Source organism: Arachis stenosperma, chromosome 10, assembly GCF_014773155.1.
Source record: "Arachis stenosperma cultivar V10309 chromosome 10, arast.V10309.gnm1.PFL2, whole genome shotgun sequence".
Classification (NCBI taxonomy): Eukaryota; Viridiplantae; Streptophyta; class Magnoliopsida; order Fabales; family Fabaceae; genus Arachis; species Arachis stenosperma.
In genome coordinates this window covers 30,781,002-30,798,204 of record NC_080386.1, presented here as the reverse complement: position 1 = coordinate 30,798,204, position 17,203 = coordinate 30,781,002, and the positions used below count along the sequence as shown (strand labels likewise).

The following is a 17,203-nucleotide window of genomic DNA, read 5'->3' as shown; positions in this document are numbered from 1 at the left end:
CTTTTCAATCAAATGTTTTCAAAATCAATTTCTTTCCTTTTTAAAAGATACTTACTAACAATTAATGATTTGATTGAACATCTCAAAATTGTTGCCTTTTCTGTTGAGAAAGGTTTTATGTTTGAATCATATCTTTTCTTGTTAGGCAAGTTATTAATTTTTAAAAATCAAATCTTTTTCAAATTGTTTTCAAATTATATCTTTTAAAATTGTTTTCAAATCATATCTTCTCAATCACATCTCTTTGACCATAACTTTTCAATCATATCTTCTTAACCACATCTTTTTCAAAATAGTTTTCAATCAAATCTTTTTGATGTCTAATTTCAAAATCTTTTTCAAAAATCACTTGATTTCTTTTTCACTTTTAATTTTCGAAAATTATCAATCAAATTTTCAAAATGTTTTCAAAATCTTTTAAATGAATTTTCGAAAATTCTCTTCCCTCCTTCCCACATCCTTCTATTTATGGAGTACCACTCCTTCTGAATGCACAATTCGAACCTTATCTAACTAAAGTTCGAATTCTTCTTCTCCTTCTTCTTTCTATTTCTCTTTTCCTCTGACATTTCAAGGAATCTCTATACTGTGACATAGAGGATTCCACATTTTCTTTTTCTCTTCTCTTTCATATGAGCAGGAGCAGAGACAAAGGCATTCTTGTTGAAGCTGACCCTGAACCTGAGAGAACCTTGAAGCGAAAGCTAAGAGAAGCCAAGGCACAACTCTCTTTAGAGGACCTGACCGAATTCTTCAAGGAAGAAGAACACATGGTAGCCGAAAACAACAACAATGCCAACAATGCAAGGAAGGTGCTGGGTGACTTCACTGCACCTACTCCTGATTTCTATGGGAGAAGCATCTCTATCCCTGCCATTGGAGCAAACAACTTTGAGTTTAAGCCTCAATTAGTTTCTCTAATGCAACAGAATTGCAAGTTCCATGGACTTCCAATGGAAGATCCTCATCAGTTTTTAGCTGAATTCTTGCAAATCTGTGACACAGTCAAGACTAATGGGGTTAACCCTGAGGTCTATAGACTGATGCTATTCCCTTTTGCTGTAAGAGACAGAGCTAGAATATGGTTGGATTCTCAACCTAAAGAAAGCCTGGACTCTTGGGAAAAGCTAGTCAATGCCTTCTTGGCAAAGTTCTTTCCACCACAAAGATGGAGTAAGCTTAGAGTGGAAGTCCAAACCTTCAGACAGAAGGATGGAGAATCCCTCTATGAAGCTTGGGAAAGATACAAACAATTAATCAGAAGATGTCCTTCAGACATGCTTTCTGAATGGAGCATCATAGGTATTTTCTATGATGGTCTCTCTGAACTATCCAAGATGTCTTTGGATAGCTTTGCTGGAGGATCTCTTCATCTGAAGAAGACGCCTACTGAAGCTCAAGAACTGATTGAAATGGTTGCAAATAACCAATTCATGTACACTTCTGAAAGGAATCCTGTGAACAATGGGACTAGTCAGAAGAAAGGAGTTCTTGAAATTGACACTCTGAATGCCATTTTGGCTCAGAATAAAATATTGACTCAACAAGTCAATCTGATTTCTCAAAGTCTGTCTGGAATGCAAAATGCACCAAACAGTACTAAGGATGCTTCATCTGAGGAAGAAGCTTATGATCCTGAGAACCCTTCAATGGAAGAAGTAAATTACCTGGGAGAACCCTATGGTAACACCTATAATTCTTCATGGAGAAATCACCCAAATCTCTCATGGAAGAATCAAGAGAGACCTCAACAAGGTTTCAATAATAATGGTGGAAGAAACAGGTTTAACAATGGTAAACCTTTTCCATCATCTTCTCAGCAACAGACAGAGAGCTCTAAGCAGAATACCTCTGACTTAGCAACCATGGTCTCTGATCTAATCAAAACCACTCAAAGTTTCATGACTGAAACTAGATCCTCCATTAGGAATTTGGAAGGACAAGTGGGTCAGCTGAGCAAGAAAATTACTGAACTTCCCCCAAGCACTCTCCCAAGTAACACTGAAGAAAATCTAAAAGGAGAGTGCAAAGCCATAAATATGGCCGAATTCTGGGAGGAAGAAGAGGCAGTGAACGCCACTGAGGAAGGCCTCACTGGACGTCCACTGGCCTCCAATGAGTTCCCCAATGAGGAACCTTGGGAATCTGAGGCTCAAACTGAGACCATAGAGATTCCCTTGGACTTACTACTGCCTTTCATGAGCTCTGATGAGTATTCTTCCTCTGAAGAGGATGAGTATGTCACTGAAGAGCAAGTTGCTAAATACCTTGGAGCAATCATGAAGCTAAATGACAGGTTATTTGGAAATGAGACTTGGGAGGATGAACCCCCTTTGCTCACCAAAGAACTGGATAACTTGTCTAGGCAGCAATTGCCTCAAAAGAGGCAAGATCCTGGGAAGTTTTCTATACCTTGTACCATAGGCACCATGACCTTCAAGAAGGCCTAGTGTGACTTGGGGTCAAGTGTAAACCTCATGCCCCTCTCTGTAATGGAGAAATTAGGGATCTTTGAGGTGCAAGCTGCAAAATCTCACTAGAGATGGCAGACAACTCAAGAAAACAAGCCTATGGACTTGTAGAGGATGTTCTGGTTAAGGTTGAAGACCATTACATTCCTACTGATTTCATAGTCCTAGAGACTGGGAAGTGCATGGATGAATCAATCATCCTTGGCAGACCCTTCCTAGCCACAGCAAAGGCTGTGATTGATGTTGATAGAGGAGAGTTGATCATTCAAGTGAATGAAGAATCCTTGGTGTTTAAGGCCCAAGGATATCCCTCTGTCATCATGGAGAAGAAGCATGAAGAGCTTCTCTCAAAACAGAGCCAAACAGAGCCCCCACAGTCAGACTCTAAGTTTGGTGTTGGGAGGCCACAATCAAACTCTAAGTTTGGTGTTGGGAAGTTCCAACACGGTTCTGAGCATCTCTGAGGCTCCATGAGAGTCCTCTGTCAAGCTAATGACAGTAAAGAAGCGCTTGTTGGGAGGCAACCCAATGTTTTATAATTAATTATTTTCTTTTGTTATTTTATCTTTTTTGTAGGTTGATGATCATAAGAAGTCACAAAAACAATGAAAAAAGCAAAAACAAAATGAAAAACAGGGAGAAAAACAGCACACCCTGGAGGAAGATGCTGCTGGCGTTCAAACGCCAGTCAGCCTAGCAGTTGGGCGTTTAACGCCCAGTCTGGCACCCTTCTGGGCGTTTAACGCCAGAAAGGGGCACCAGACTGGCGTTAAACGCCAGTAAAGGGCAAAAACCTGGCGTTAAACGCCAGGAATGGGCACCAGCCCGGCGTTTAACGCCAGAAAAGGCTCAAAACGTGGATTTTGATGCCATTTGGTGCAAGGATGCCTTTTCCTTGACACTACAGGATCTGTGGACCCCACAGGACCCTACCATCACTCTCTCTCTTCTTCCCCCATTCACCAATCACCTCAACACCTCTTCCCCAAAAACCCCTCACCTATCAAATCCCATCTTTCTCTTCACCACTCACATCCATCCTTCATAAACCCCACCAACCTCACCCTTCAAATTCAAACCACTTTCCCTCCCAAACCCACCCTCAAATGGCCGAACCCTCATCCCCCTCTTTCCTATATAAACCCCTCTTTACCCCTTCATTTTCCCACTACCTAAACACCACCATCTCCCTCTTCCTCATTTCTTCTTCTTCTACTCTCTTCTTTCTTCTTTTGCTCGAGGACGAGCAAACATTTTAAGTTTGGTGTGGTGAAAGCGTTGCTTTTTCGTTTTTCCATAACCATTTATGGCATCCAAGGCCGGAGAAACCTCTAGAAAGAGGAAAGGGAAGGCAAAGGCTTCCACCTCCGAGTCATGGGAGATGGATAGATTCCTCTCAAGGGTGCATCAAGTCCACTTCTATGAAGTTGTGGCCTTGAAGAAGGTGATCCCCGAAGTCCCCTTTTCACTTAAAAAGGGTGAATATCCGGAGATCCGCCATGAGATCCGAAGAAGAGGTTGGGAAGTACTTACCAACCCCATTCAACAAGTCGGAATCTTGATGGTTCAAGAGTTCTATGCCAATGCATGGATCACCAAGAACCATGACCAAAGTGTGAACCCGGATCCAAAGAATTATCTTACTATGGTTCGGGGGAAATACTTGGATTTTAGTCCGGAAAGTGTGAGGGTGGCGTTCAACTTGCCTATGATGCAAGGAGATGAGCATCCTTACACTAGAAGGGTCAACTTTGATCAAAGGTTGGACCAAGTCCTCACAGTCATATGTGAAGAGGGCGCACAATGGAAGCAAGATTCAAGAGGAAAGCCGGTCCAATTGAGAAGGCATGACCTCAAACCCGTGCCTAGAGGATGGTTAGAGTTCATACAACGCTCAATCATTCCCACTAGCAACCGGTCCGAAGTTACCATAGACCGGGCTATCATGATCCATAGCATCATGATTGGAGAAGAAATAGAGGTTCATGAGGTTATAGCCCAAGAACTCTATAGGGTGGCGGACAAGACCTCTACCGTGGCAAGGTTAGCCTTTCCTCACCTCATTTGTCACCTCTGTTATTCAGTGGGAGTTGACATAGAGGGAGACATCACCATTGGTGAGGACAAGCCCATCACTAAGAAAAGGATGGAGTACACAAGAGATCCCACTCATCATGAGATCCCTGAGATTCCTCAAGGGATGAATTTTCCTCCACAAGACTATTGGGGGCAACTAAACACCTCCCTAGGAGAGTTGAGTTCCAATATGGGACAACTAAGGGTGGAGCACCAAGAACACTCCATTCTCCTCCATGAAATTAGAGAAGAACAAAGAATCATGAGAGAGGAGCAACAAAGGCAAGGAAGAGACATTGAGGAGCTCAAGCACTCCATAGGACCTTCAAAAGCAAGGAAGAACCGCCATCACTGAGGTGGACCCGTTCCTTGATTTCCTTGTTCTTTATTCCTTTGTTTTTCGAATTTTAGTGCTTTATGTTATCCATGCTTGTGTCTTATGATCATTAGTGTCTTAGTGTCTATGCCTTAAAGTTATGAATGTCCTATGAATCCATCACCTTTCTTGAATAAAAATGTGCTTAATTGAAAAAGGAAGAATTGCATGAATTTTGAATTTTATAATAGTTTAATTATTTTGATGTGGTGGCAATATTTTTGTTCTCTGAATGTATGCTTAAACAGTGCATATGTATCTTGAATTTGTGGTTCATGAATGTTGGCTCTTGAAAGAATGATGAAAAAGGAGACATGTTATTGAGGATCTGAAAAATCAATAAAATGATTCTTGAAGCAAGAAAAAGCATTGCTATTCAAAAAAAAAAAAAACCGAAAAAAAAAGAGAAAAAAGAAAACGAAAAAAATAATAATAAGAGTTGTGATCCAAGGCAAATAAGAGTGTGCTTAAGAACCCTGGACACCTCTAATTGGGGACTTTAGCAAAGCTAAGTCACAATCTGAAAAGGTTCACCCAATTATGTGTCTGTGGCATGTATGTATCCGGTGGTAATACTGGAAAGACAGAGTGCTTTGGGCCACAGCCAAGACTCAATAAATAGCTATGTTCAAGAATCATCATACTTTACTAGGAGAATCATTAACACTATCTGGATTCTAAGTTCCTAAAGAAGCCAACCATTCTGAATTTCAAAGGATAGATTGAGATGCCAAAACTGTTCAGAGGCAAAAAGTTAAAAGCCCCGCTCATCTAATTAATACTGATCTTCACAGATGTTTTTGGAATTCATTGCATATTCTCTTCCTTTTATCTTATTTGATTTTCAGTTGCTTGGGGACAAGCAACAATTTAAGTTTGGTGTTGTGATGAGCGGATGATTTGTATACTTTTTGGCATTGTTTTTAGTATGTTTTTGATATGATCTAGTTAGTTTTTATTATATTTTTATTAGTTTTTAATTAAATTTCACTTTTCTGGACTTTACTATGAGTTTGTGTGTTTTTCTGTGATTTCAGGTATTTTCTGGCTGAAATTGAGGGACCTGAGCAAAAATCTGATCCAGAGACTCAAAGGACTGCAGATGCTGTTGGATTCTGACCTCCCTGCACTCGAAGCGGATTTTCTGGAGCTACAGAAGCCCAATTGGCGCGCTCTCAACGGCGTTGGAAAGTAGACATCCTGGGCTTTCCAGCAATATATAATAGTCTATACTTTGCCCAAGATTTGATGGCCCAAACCGGCGTTCAAAGTCACCTCAAGAAATTCCAGCGTTAAACGCCGGAACTGGCACCTAATTGGGAGTTAAACGCCCAAACTGGCACTAAAGCTGGCGTTTAACTCCAAGGAGAGTCTCTACACGAAAAAAGCTTCATTGCTCAGCCCAAGCACACACCAAGTGGGCCCGGAAGTGGATTTTTATGTCATTTACTCATCTATGTACTAGTTTTCTATAAGTAGGACCTTTTACTATTGTATTAGGGACATCTTGGTAGCTATCTTTAAGTTTTATGCTATCTTAGATCATTGGGAGGCTGGCCATTCGGCCATGCCTAGACCTTGTTCTTATGTATTTTCAACGGTGGAGTTTCTACACACCATAGATTAAGGTGTGGAGCTCTACTGTACCTCGAGTATTAATGCAATTACTATTGTTCTTCCATTCAATTCCGCTTGTTCTTTGTCCAAGATATCACTTGTTCTTCAACATGATGAAGGTGATGATTGACGCCCATCACCATTCTCACCCATGAACAAGGTGACTGACAACCATTCTTGTTCTACAAGCATCTGAGGCTTAGTGAATATCTCTTGGATTCCTGATTGCACGATGCATGGTTGATCGCCTGACAACTGAGTGCTCGCCTGACAAACGAGCCAACCATTCCGTGAGATCAGAGTCTTCGTGGTATAGGCAAGAACTGATGGCAGCATTCAAGAGAATCCGGAAGGTCTAACCTTGTCTGTGGTATTCTGAGTAGGATTCAATGATTGAATGACTGTGACGTGCTTCAAACTTGTAACCTACTGGGCGTTAGTGACAGACGCAAAAGAGTTATTCTATTCCGGTAGGGGAGGGAACCAAACCGGTGATTGGCAGCACTGTGACAGAGTGTGTGCATTAGCTTTCACTGCGCGGATGGGAGGTAGCTGCTGACAACAGTGAAACCTTACACGAGCTTGCCATGGAAAGGAGTAAGAAAGGATTGGATGAAGGCATTAGGAAAGCAGAGAGACGGAAGGGAAGGCATCTTCATACACATGTCTGAAGCTCTTACACCAATGATATACATAAGTATCTCTATCCTTATCTTTTATGTTATTTTCGTTCATCACCATATACATCTGAGTTTGCCTGACTAAGATTTACAAGATGACCATAGCTTGCTTCAATACTAACAATCTCCGTGGGATCGACCCTTACTCACGTAAGGTTTATTACTTGGACGACCCAGTGCACTTGCTGGTTAGTTGTGCGAAGTTGTGTAATGCCATGGTATTGAGCCACCAAGTTCTTGGAGCCATTACCGGGGATTATTTGAGTTGTGAAAAAGTATTGTTCACAATTTCGCGCACCACTCCACAAGACTATTGGGAGCAAATCAACACCTCCCTCGGAGAATTGAGTTCCAACATGGGACAACTAAGGGTGGAGCACCAAGAACATTCCATCCTCCTCCATGAAATTAGAGAAGATCAAAGAATCATGAGAGAGGAGCAACAAAGACAAGGAAGAGACATTGAGGAGCTCAAGCACTCCATAAGATCTTCAAGAGGAAGAACAAGCCGCCATCACTGAGGTGGACCCGTTCTTTAATCTCCTTGTTCTTTATTTTCTTGTTTTTTTTTTCGAATTTTCATGCTTATGTTTATCCATGTTTGTGTCTTATGATCATTAGTGTCTTAGTGTCTATGCCTTAAAGTTATGAATGTCCTATGAATCCATCACCTTTCTTAAATGAAAACTATTTTTATTACAAAAGAACAAGAAGTACAGGATTTCGAATTCATCTTTAAAACTAGCTTAATTAGTTTGATGTGGTGACAATACTTTTTGTTTTCTGAATGTATGCTTGAACAGTGCATATGTCTTTTGAATTTGTTGTTCATGAATGTTAAAATTGTTGGCTCTTGAAAGAATGATGAAAAAGGAGACATGTTACTGAGGATCTGAAAAATCATAAAAATGATTCTTGAAGCAAGAAAAAGCAGTGAATACAAAAAAAATGAAAAAAAGGAGAAAGAGAAAAAGAAAGAAAAAGAAAGAAATAAAGTTGTGATCCAAGGCAAAAAGAGTGTGCTTAAGAACCCTGGACACCTCTAATTGGGGACTCTAGCAAAGCTAAGTCACAATCTGAAAAGGTTCACCCAATTATGTGTCTGTGGCATGTATGTATCCGGTGGTAATACTGGAAGACAGAGTGCTTTGGGCAACGGCCAAGACTCAATAAGTAGCTGTGTTCAAGAATCATCATACTTAACTAGGAGAATCAATAACACTATCCAGATTCTGAGTTCCTAAAGAAGCCAATCATTCTGAATTTCAAAGGATAAAGTGAGATGCCAAAACTGTTCGGAGGCAAAAAGCTACTAGTCCCGCTCATCTAATTTGGAGCTAAGTTTCATTGATAATTTGGAGTCTATAGTATATTCTCTTCTTTTTATCTTATTTGATTTTCAGTTGCTTGGGGACAAGCAACAATTTAAGTTTGGTGTTGTGATGAGCGCATAATTTGTACGCTTTTTGGCATTATTTTTAGTATGTTTTCAGTAGGATTTAGTTAGTTTTTAGTATATTTTTATTAGTTTTTAATTAAAATTCACTTTTCTGGATTTTACTATGAGTTTGTGTGTTTTTCTATGATTTCAGGTATTTTCTGGCTGAAATTGAGGGACCTGAGCAAAAATCTGATTCAGAGACTGAAAAGGACTGCAGATGCTGTTGGATTCTGACCTCCCTGCACTCGAAGTGGATTTTCTGGAGCTACAGAAGCCCAATTGGCGCACTCTCAACGGCGTTGGAAAGTCGACATCCTGGGCTTTTCAGCAATATATGATAGTCCATACTTTGCCCAAGATTTGATGGCCCAAACCGGCGTTCAAAGTCACCTTCAGAATTCCCAGCGTTAAGCGCCGGAACTGGCACCAAAATGGGAGTTAAACGCCCAAACTGGCATAAAAGCTGGCGTTTAACTCCAAGAAGAGTCTCTACACGAAAATGCTTCAATGCTCAGCCCAAGCACACACCAAGTGGGCCCGGAAGTGGATTTTTATGTCTTTTACTCATCTTTGTAAACCTTAAGCTACTAGTACTCTATAAATAGGACCTTTTACTATTGTATTTTCATCTTTGGACATCTAGTTCTTAAATCATTTTGGGGGCTGGCCTCACGGCCATGCCTAGACCTTGTTCTTATGTATTTTCAACGGTGGAGTTTCTAAACACCATAGATTAAGGTGTGGAGCTCTGCTGTACCTCGAGTATTAATGCAATTACTATAGTTCTTCTATTCAATTCAGCTTGTTCTTGTTCCAAGATATCACTTGTTCTTCAACTTGATGAATGTGATGATCCGTGACACTCATCACCATTCTCACCCATGAATGTGTGACTGACAACCACCTCCGTTCTACCTTAGATTGAGTGAATATCTCTTGGATTCCTGATACACGATGCATGGTTGATCGCCTGACAACCGAGCGCTCGCCTGACAAACGAGCCAGCCATTCCGTGAGATCAGAGTCTTCGTGGTATAGGCAAGAACTGATGGCAGCATTCAAGAGAATCCGGAAGGTCTAACCTTGTCTGTGGTATTCTGAGTAGGATTCAATGATTGAATGACTGTGACGTGCTTCAAACTCCTGAGGGCGGGGCGTTAGTGACAGACGCAAAAGAATCACTGGATTCTATTCCGGCCTGATTGAGAACCGACAGATGGATAGCCGTGCCATGACAGGGTGCGTTGAACATTTCCAATGAGAGGATGGGAGGTAGCCACTGACAACGGTGAAACCCTTGCATAAGCTTGCCATGGAAAGGAGTAAGAGGGATTGGATGAAGACAGTAGGAAAGCAGAGAGACGGAAGGGACAAAGCATCTCTATTCGCTTATCTGAAGTTCTCACCAATGGAATACATAAGTATCTCTATCTTTATCTTTATGTTTTATTCATCATCTATACCCATTTGAGTCTGCCTGACTAAGATTTACAAGGTGACCATAGCTTGCTTCATACCAACAATCTCCGTGGGATCGATCCTTACTCGCGTAAGGTTTATTACTTGGACGACCCAGTGCACTTGCTGGTTAGTTGTGCGAAGTTGTAGTGATCACAATTTCGCCCACCAAGGAGCTCACATCTTCTCTTTTCTACCTTCTCTGTGATTTCGGGGCACTCAGTTTTCATGACTTCAAAGCCTAGCTCATATATGATCTCTTTATCAGACATCCACCCAAATTATAATGCATCGTGAAAGGTTCTAAATTTCTTCTCATCAAAAGGGGGTTGCTCCATAGGCTCCTTCTCTTTTCTTCTTTTAGAGCTCGACGATGCCATGAGTAACCTTTGATTTTGAATTTGTAGAAGTATGGATGGTTGTAGCTTAAAAGATGTAGCTATGAGAGTGTGTGAGAAAGCTTTTGATGGGAGAAGAAGTGTTGAGTGTGTATTTTGAAAGTGAGGAATTGGAATGGAAGGGTGTTAAGTGAAGTGGTATATATATATATAGGAGAATGGTGGGTGATTGAAGGGTGTGGATTGATGGTACGGCTTAATAGTGGATGGTTGGGGTTTGGCATTAGATGGACACAAGGATCACTACTTTTATGAGGTTCTTGGTTCAGTCTCTAGGATATCCTTCTTCCAATGTTGCATGGCAACACTTCCCAAGGCACTCCCCTTGAAGACATGTGTGTAGCCCTTTTTGTGAAGTGGCCAAACCCCCTTCCTTTGGTTGTCCCATCAGTTCCCTCCAACATTCCCTTCAATTCCCTTGCAAGACAAAAGAAGAGAGAGATTAGTTTGAATTGTGGCAGAAAAATAAGAATGGGAGGCTAACTACTTTTTTTATTTTTGCTTTTGACTAACTAAATGCCATTCATGAATACAAACCAACCGACCAGCTAAGTGTTCATGCATGAAACATTAGTGACACCAAACTTAGTTTGTGAGCATGTGGTGTAAAAAGATTTGGTTAGGCTCTAAGACTGACATGATATGAATTGTGTATGTGCCCTCTTAGTGTGCCCTGGACACCAAACTTGTTGTTCACTATATGTTGTATACAAAAATTCATCTAAGTGTTTGTTGAAATTGATTTGGAATTCATGAACTTGCTTTATTAACTACTATTAAAGATTTAAAGGAAAGGATATAAAACATGGGTTGACTCCCATGAAGCGCTTCTTTAACGTTATTAGCTTGACAGTTGTCCTTTGTCAAGGTGGTTGGTAATGCTTCAAATCTTCCCCTCTTGCAGTGAATCTGTCTCCATTGGCTTTATTAAGAAGCTCCACATGTTCTAAGGAAAGAATTTTGCTGATGGTGTACACTTGAGGTAGCTGAGATGGGATGGTGGGGAGATGAGGTGGGATAGGTGGAAAATAAGCAGAGATCACTTCATCTCCTGGAGAGAAATCCTCTGTAGGGAACTTCTTGTTCCTCCATCCCCTTGGGGCCTTTTTCCTTGTTTCCCTTGATTTTTCCTTGCTCCTTGTGGTTTCTTTTTCCAGGAAGATTTTGTTGCTGGTCTCATATGACTCTGGTGGGTCTAGCTCCTCTTGGGTTATGCTTGGCTGTTGTTCCTTCTAACCACATTGCTCGTCACCCAGAGGGATTCTCAGGTGTATTGTTTGTGCTTCCGTGCTTGTCTCCTCCATCAATGCCTTATTATGCGCTTTCCTTGATTCTTTGTTTTCTTGATCTGCTTCTTGTGAGGGTTTGAAGACATTGAAGGTGAGTTGTTCATCATGTATCCTCAATATTAGCTCTCCTCGCTCCACATCTATAAGCGCCTTGGCTGTGGCTAAGAATGGTCTCCCCAGGATGATGGGATGGATGTGACAACATACATTTAGTTAAATCACTAAATTAAACCTTTGTTTTATTTTACATTATTCTTTTTATTTTCTTTTTATTATTCTATTTCAATTTCTTTATCTTTTTGTATATTCTGCACGGTGCATTTTATTCTATTTGGTGTTTGTGTATAAGGAAGCAATGGATACTATGAATATAATCCTCACACTCAATGACTGCATGTTTCAACAAGTCTCCTTACCCACAGCACAAATAGAACAATTGCAAGCCACACAAGCCCCTAACTGTGATTCTATGGAGGAGCAGACAAGAACAGAAGCTGTGAACTATATCATCCTATCACTGAACAAGCCAACGACTTGGAATATTTTTCAAGGCCACGGAGTAATCCATACGACCCTAGACAGAGGAATTATCCTGATGATGGTTGGGCTAACCAAGGACGAGGGTACTCTAACATCTCTCACCAACAGCAAGCGGACCCAATACAATTCAAAATTTCCCTTAAGCTTGCTGTAGAGAGATTGTCTCAATCCACTGATGAGTTTGTTCAACAAACCCAAGACTTCATGCGAGAGACAAAAATAAACTTCAAAAATCATTAAATTTCCATCAATAATTCAGAAATCCAAGTGGAGCGAATTGCCAAGAAATTAGCAAAGAAGCAAAAGAATTCCCTTCCCAGTAAGGCAATCAATGCAAGGGATCTAGAAAAATGTATGAAGGTTGACCTAATTGACCCAACAGAACAAGAGGTTATTAAGGAAGAATCTCTCATCAACTCTCTAAGAAAGCCTCAACATTCACTCTTGGAAGCAAAAAAAGATTTGAATGAAGTGAACCCAGCTGAACCCCTAAAATTGGAGTTAAAACTCTTACCTCTAACTCTCAAATATGCATTCCTTGAAACTAGTGATACTTATCTAGTGATTATAAATGCATATTTGAGCAGTTAGAAGAGGAAGGGTTACTTAACATGCTGAGTGATCACAAGACTGCTATTGGGTGGACCATCAGTGACTTAAAGGGAATAAGCCTTACTATGTGCATGCACAAAATTCTATTGGAGGATAATTCTAAATCTTTGGTGCAAGCATAAAGAAGACTTAATCCAGTAACGAAGCAAGTTATACACAAAGAGGTAATGAAGCTGTGGGACGCATGGATCATCTATCCCATATCTAACAGTCCTTGGGTAAGCCTAGTGCAAGTTGTGCCCAAGAAAAGAGGGATCACAATAGTCCCTAATGAAAAAATGAGCTAATTTCTACAAGAACCGTCACTAGTTAGAGGATGTGCATTGACTATTGAAGGCTCAACTTAGCAAGTAGGAAGGATCACTTCCCTCTACCATTCATTGATCAGGATGTTTGAGAGGTTGGCAAGACATGCTTTCTATTATTTCTTGGATAGATACTTAGGGTACAACCAAATTGTGATTGACCCAATGGATCAAGAAAAGACAGCCTTCACATGCCCCTATAGTATTTTTGAATACCAACGAATGCCTTTCGGGTTGTGTGATGCACCCGCCACTTTTTAAAAGTGCATGCTTTCCATTTTCTCTAATATGGTAGAAAAGTTCATTGAGGTATTTATCGATGATTTTTCTGTCTTTGGTGATACTTTTGACACATGCCTAAACCACTTAGCTTTAGTTTGAGAATATGCCAAGAAACAAAGCTTGTTTTAAATTGGGCGAGATATCATTTTATGGTGACTGAGTTTATTGTTCTTGGGCACTAAATCTCAACTAAAGGCATAGAGGTTGATCAAGCCAAGGTGGAGTTAATTAAGAAATTACCACCTCCTGTAAATGTGAAAGTAATTAGGAGTTTCTTGGAATATGCAGGATTTTATAGAAGGTTTATAAATGATATTTCAAAAATTTCAAAATTATTGAGTGATCCGTTAGCTATAGATACTCCATTTGTTTTTGATAGAGAGTATTTGCATGTCTTTGAAATTTTTAAAACTAAACTTGTTTCTGCACCAATAATTGCTCTACCTGACTGGTCTTTACCTTTTGAGTTGGTATGTGATGCTAGTGACTTTGCCATAGGCACAGTTCTAGGTTAGAGAAAAGATAAGTTATTGCATGTCATTTACTACACGAGTCCTGTCTTATATGATGCAAAAAAGAACTACACAACAATTGAAAAAGAACTTTTAGCTGTGGTATTTACTTTTGATAAATTTAGATCATATTTAATTGGATCAAAAGCTATAGTCTGCACTGACCACTTTGCTTTTAAGTATCTTCTAGCTAAGCAAGATGCCAAACCAAAGCTAATAAGATGGGTGATACTACTCCAAGAATTCGACATTAAGATTCGAGATAAAAAAAGGGTCAAAGAACCCAGTTGCTGACCATTTCTCCAGAATCGAAGCTGAAGTAAGACAAGCACCTCTTCCACCAATTAATGAAGAAATTTCAGATGAACAAATCCTTTCAATGCATGTGATGCCATGGTTTGATGACATGGCCAATTACCAGGCTGGAAAAATCATCCCGAAAGAACTCAACTGGAATTAAAGGAGAAAGTTGATCCATGATGCCAGCTATTTTATATGGGATTCTTACTTGTTCAAGAGATGTTCAGATGGTATAATTCAAAGGTGCATTCCTGAAGAAGAAGTACAAGATGTTTTGTGGAATTGTCATGGTTCAAACTATGGTGGATACTTTAGTGGAGAGGGGACAACATCCAAGATTCTCCAAAGTGGACTTTACTGGCCAACACTTTTCAAGGATACCCGAGCCTTTGTAGAAAGCTGTAATAAATTTCAAAGTGCTGGAAACTTGTCCAAAAGACATGAGATGCCACAGAACTTCATTCTTGAGGTAGAGTTGTTTGATGTGTGGGGAATAGACTTCATAGAACTATTTCCATCCTCATATTCAAACCTCTATATAATAGTAGTTGTTAATTACATGTTTAAATGGGTGGAAGCCATGTCATCACCTCACAATGATGCTAAGGTGGTCATTAACTTCTTGAGAAAGAACATCTTTAGTAGATTTGGGGTGCCAAGGACATTGATTAGTGATAGAGAAAGCCATTTTTACAATAAGCAAGTTAAAGCTCTTCTTCAGAAATATAAGTAAAGCATAAGGTTGCAACTCCCTATCATCCACAAACCAGTGGATAGGTTGAGGTATCCAATAGAGAATTGAAAAGGATTTTTGAGAAGACGGTGAATGCTTTATGGATTGGGCAAAGAAGATTGGTGATGCCATCTGGGCCTACAGAACTGCCTTTAAAACTCCAATTGGTATGTCACTTTATCAGCTTGTTTATGGCAAGACATGTCACTTACCGATTGAGCTAGAACACTGAGCATACTGAGCAATCAAGTTCCTCAACTTTGATGCTAAGAGTGTGGATGAACGAAGACTGCTACAACTCAATAAGCTCGACAAATTTAGGATTGAGGCATATGAGAATTCTCAATTATATAAGGAGAAGACAAAAAGATGGCATGACAAGAGGATAATCCTAAAGGAGTTCAAACCAGGGCAGAGAGTTTTACTATTTAACTCAAGGTTGAAGTTATTTCCTGAAAAACTCAAGGCAAGATGATCGGGACACTTCACAGTGAGCAAAGTATCTCCCTACAGACACATTGAGGTTATAGAAGAGGACACTGGAAGAAGATTCACAATCAATGGGCAGCGATTGAAGGATTATCTCGAAGAAAAAGTAGACCGATGATGAGCATATATTTTATACGCTTTTTGGCATCATTTTCATAGAGTTTTTGTTATGTTTTGTTTAAGTTTTATTATGTTTTCATAGGTTTTAATGTAAAATTCACATTTTTGGATTATACTTTGATTTTGTGTGTTTTATGGTGATTTCAGGTATTTTCTGGCTGAAATTGAAGAGCCTGAGCAAAAGTCTGATTCAGAAACAGAGAAAGGGCTGCAGATGCTGTCAAGATCTTACCTCTGTGCACTTGAAGGAGCTTTTCTGGAGCTACAGAAGCCCAAATGACACACTCTCAGCGGCTATAGAAAGCTAACACCCAGCGCTTTGCAGAAATATATAATAGTTTATACTTTGCTTTGAAAATAAAAGCCCAAAACTGGCGTTCAACGCCAGCTACCAGCCCCATTCTTGGCGTCCTATGCCGAAAAGGGAGTCCCAAGCCAGCGTTCAACGCCACTAAGAGGTATTAGCTCATGGAGACACCCCAAGCTCAGTCCAAACACTCACCAAGTGGACTCGAAAAGTGGATTTTCGCACTATCAACCTAGTTTATCCTATTTCTATAATCCTTAGTTAGCAAATTAGTATTTATAGAAGGAGATCACCCTAACTTTTGATCTTCTTCCTCCCCCATTTTATTTTCGAACACTATTATGTACAGTAGGAGTCACTAACCTCCTAAGGTTAAGGTTAGGAGCTCTACTGAGTTTCATGGTTTAATTATATTACTGTTTTAATTCAATATGTTTGATTATATTCTCTTATGCATTCTCGTTCTTCATCTCAGGAATTGAGGGTGACCCGTGACAATCACCCTTGTTCTACATGGGTTCCATGTGAGTCTTAACCCGGATAGTGTTGAACCAAAGCTAGAGATTGCATTGCGGATTCCAATAGAGTACTTGGGCAACTTTGGATACATGACATGAAATCCTGTTGACCGTAGGTAAGTGAGGTCTCTGTGGCACTAAGGCTGGAGTCTGAGAAGCAACGTTCCCAGATCTGGAAGATCTGCCTTGTCTGTGGCACCTTGAGTAGGATCGTGAAGGGGAGTGGATTACTTAGAGCTTCATCTTTTGCTACAGTGAGAAACCTAGAGGTGGCTTGATGAGAGGACATGAGTCACTTTCGTGCCATTGATTTCACACCTATCTAGTAACATTCTATTTATCTGTTTTATATGTTTTCTAGACAAACTATAATTTCTATCCGCCTAACTAAGATCTTCAAGGTATCCATTGCTTTCTCAAACCAACAATCTCTGTGGGATCGACCCTCACTCACCTGAGGTATTACTTGGATGACCCGGTATACTTGCCAGTCTATCTGTGTGAAACGTGCAAAGCCAGTTTTGTGCACCAAGTTTTTGGCGCCGTTGCCGGAGATTGTTCGAATTTGACAAACAACCGGATTATCTTGTTGCTTAGATTAGGTACTTTTTACTATTTTGTTTGAGTCTTTTATTTTCTTTTCAAAAAATTTCAAAACCTTTTCTTTTCTTTATTGATT

General features: G+C 40.1%; 1 non-coding gene across 1 annotated transcript; it reads right to left on the bottom strand.

Annotated features, from left to right (window-relative positions):
* Positions 1–1,175: 1,175 nt before the first annotated feature.
* LOC130958941 (small nucleolar RNA R71) lies at positions 1,176–1,283 on the bottom strand. Its single transcript, XR_009078040.1, has one exon. It is a non-coding gene; the product is annotated as a small nucleolar RNA R71 (small nucleolar RNA).
* Positions 1,284–17,203: the final 15,920 nt, after the last annotated feature.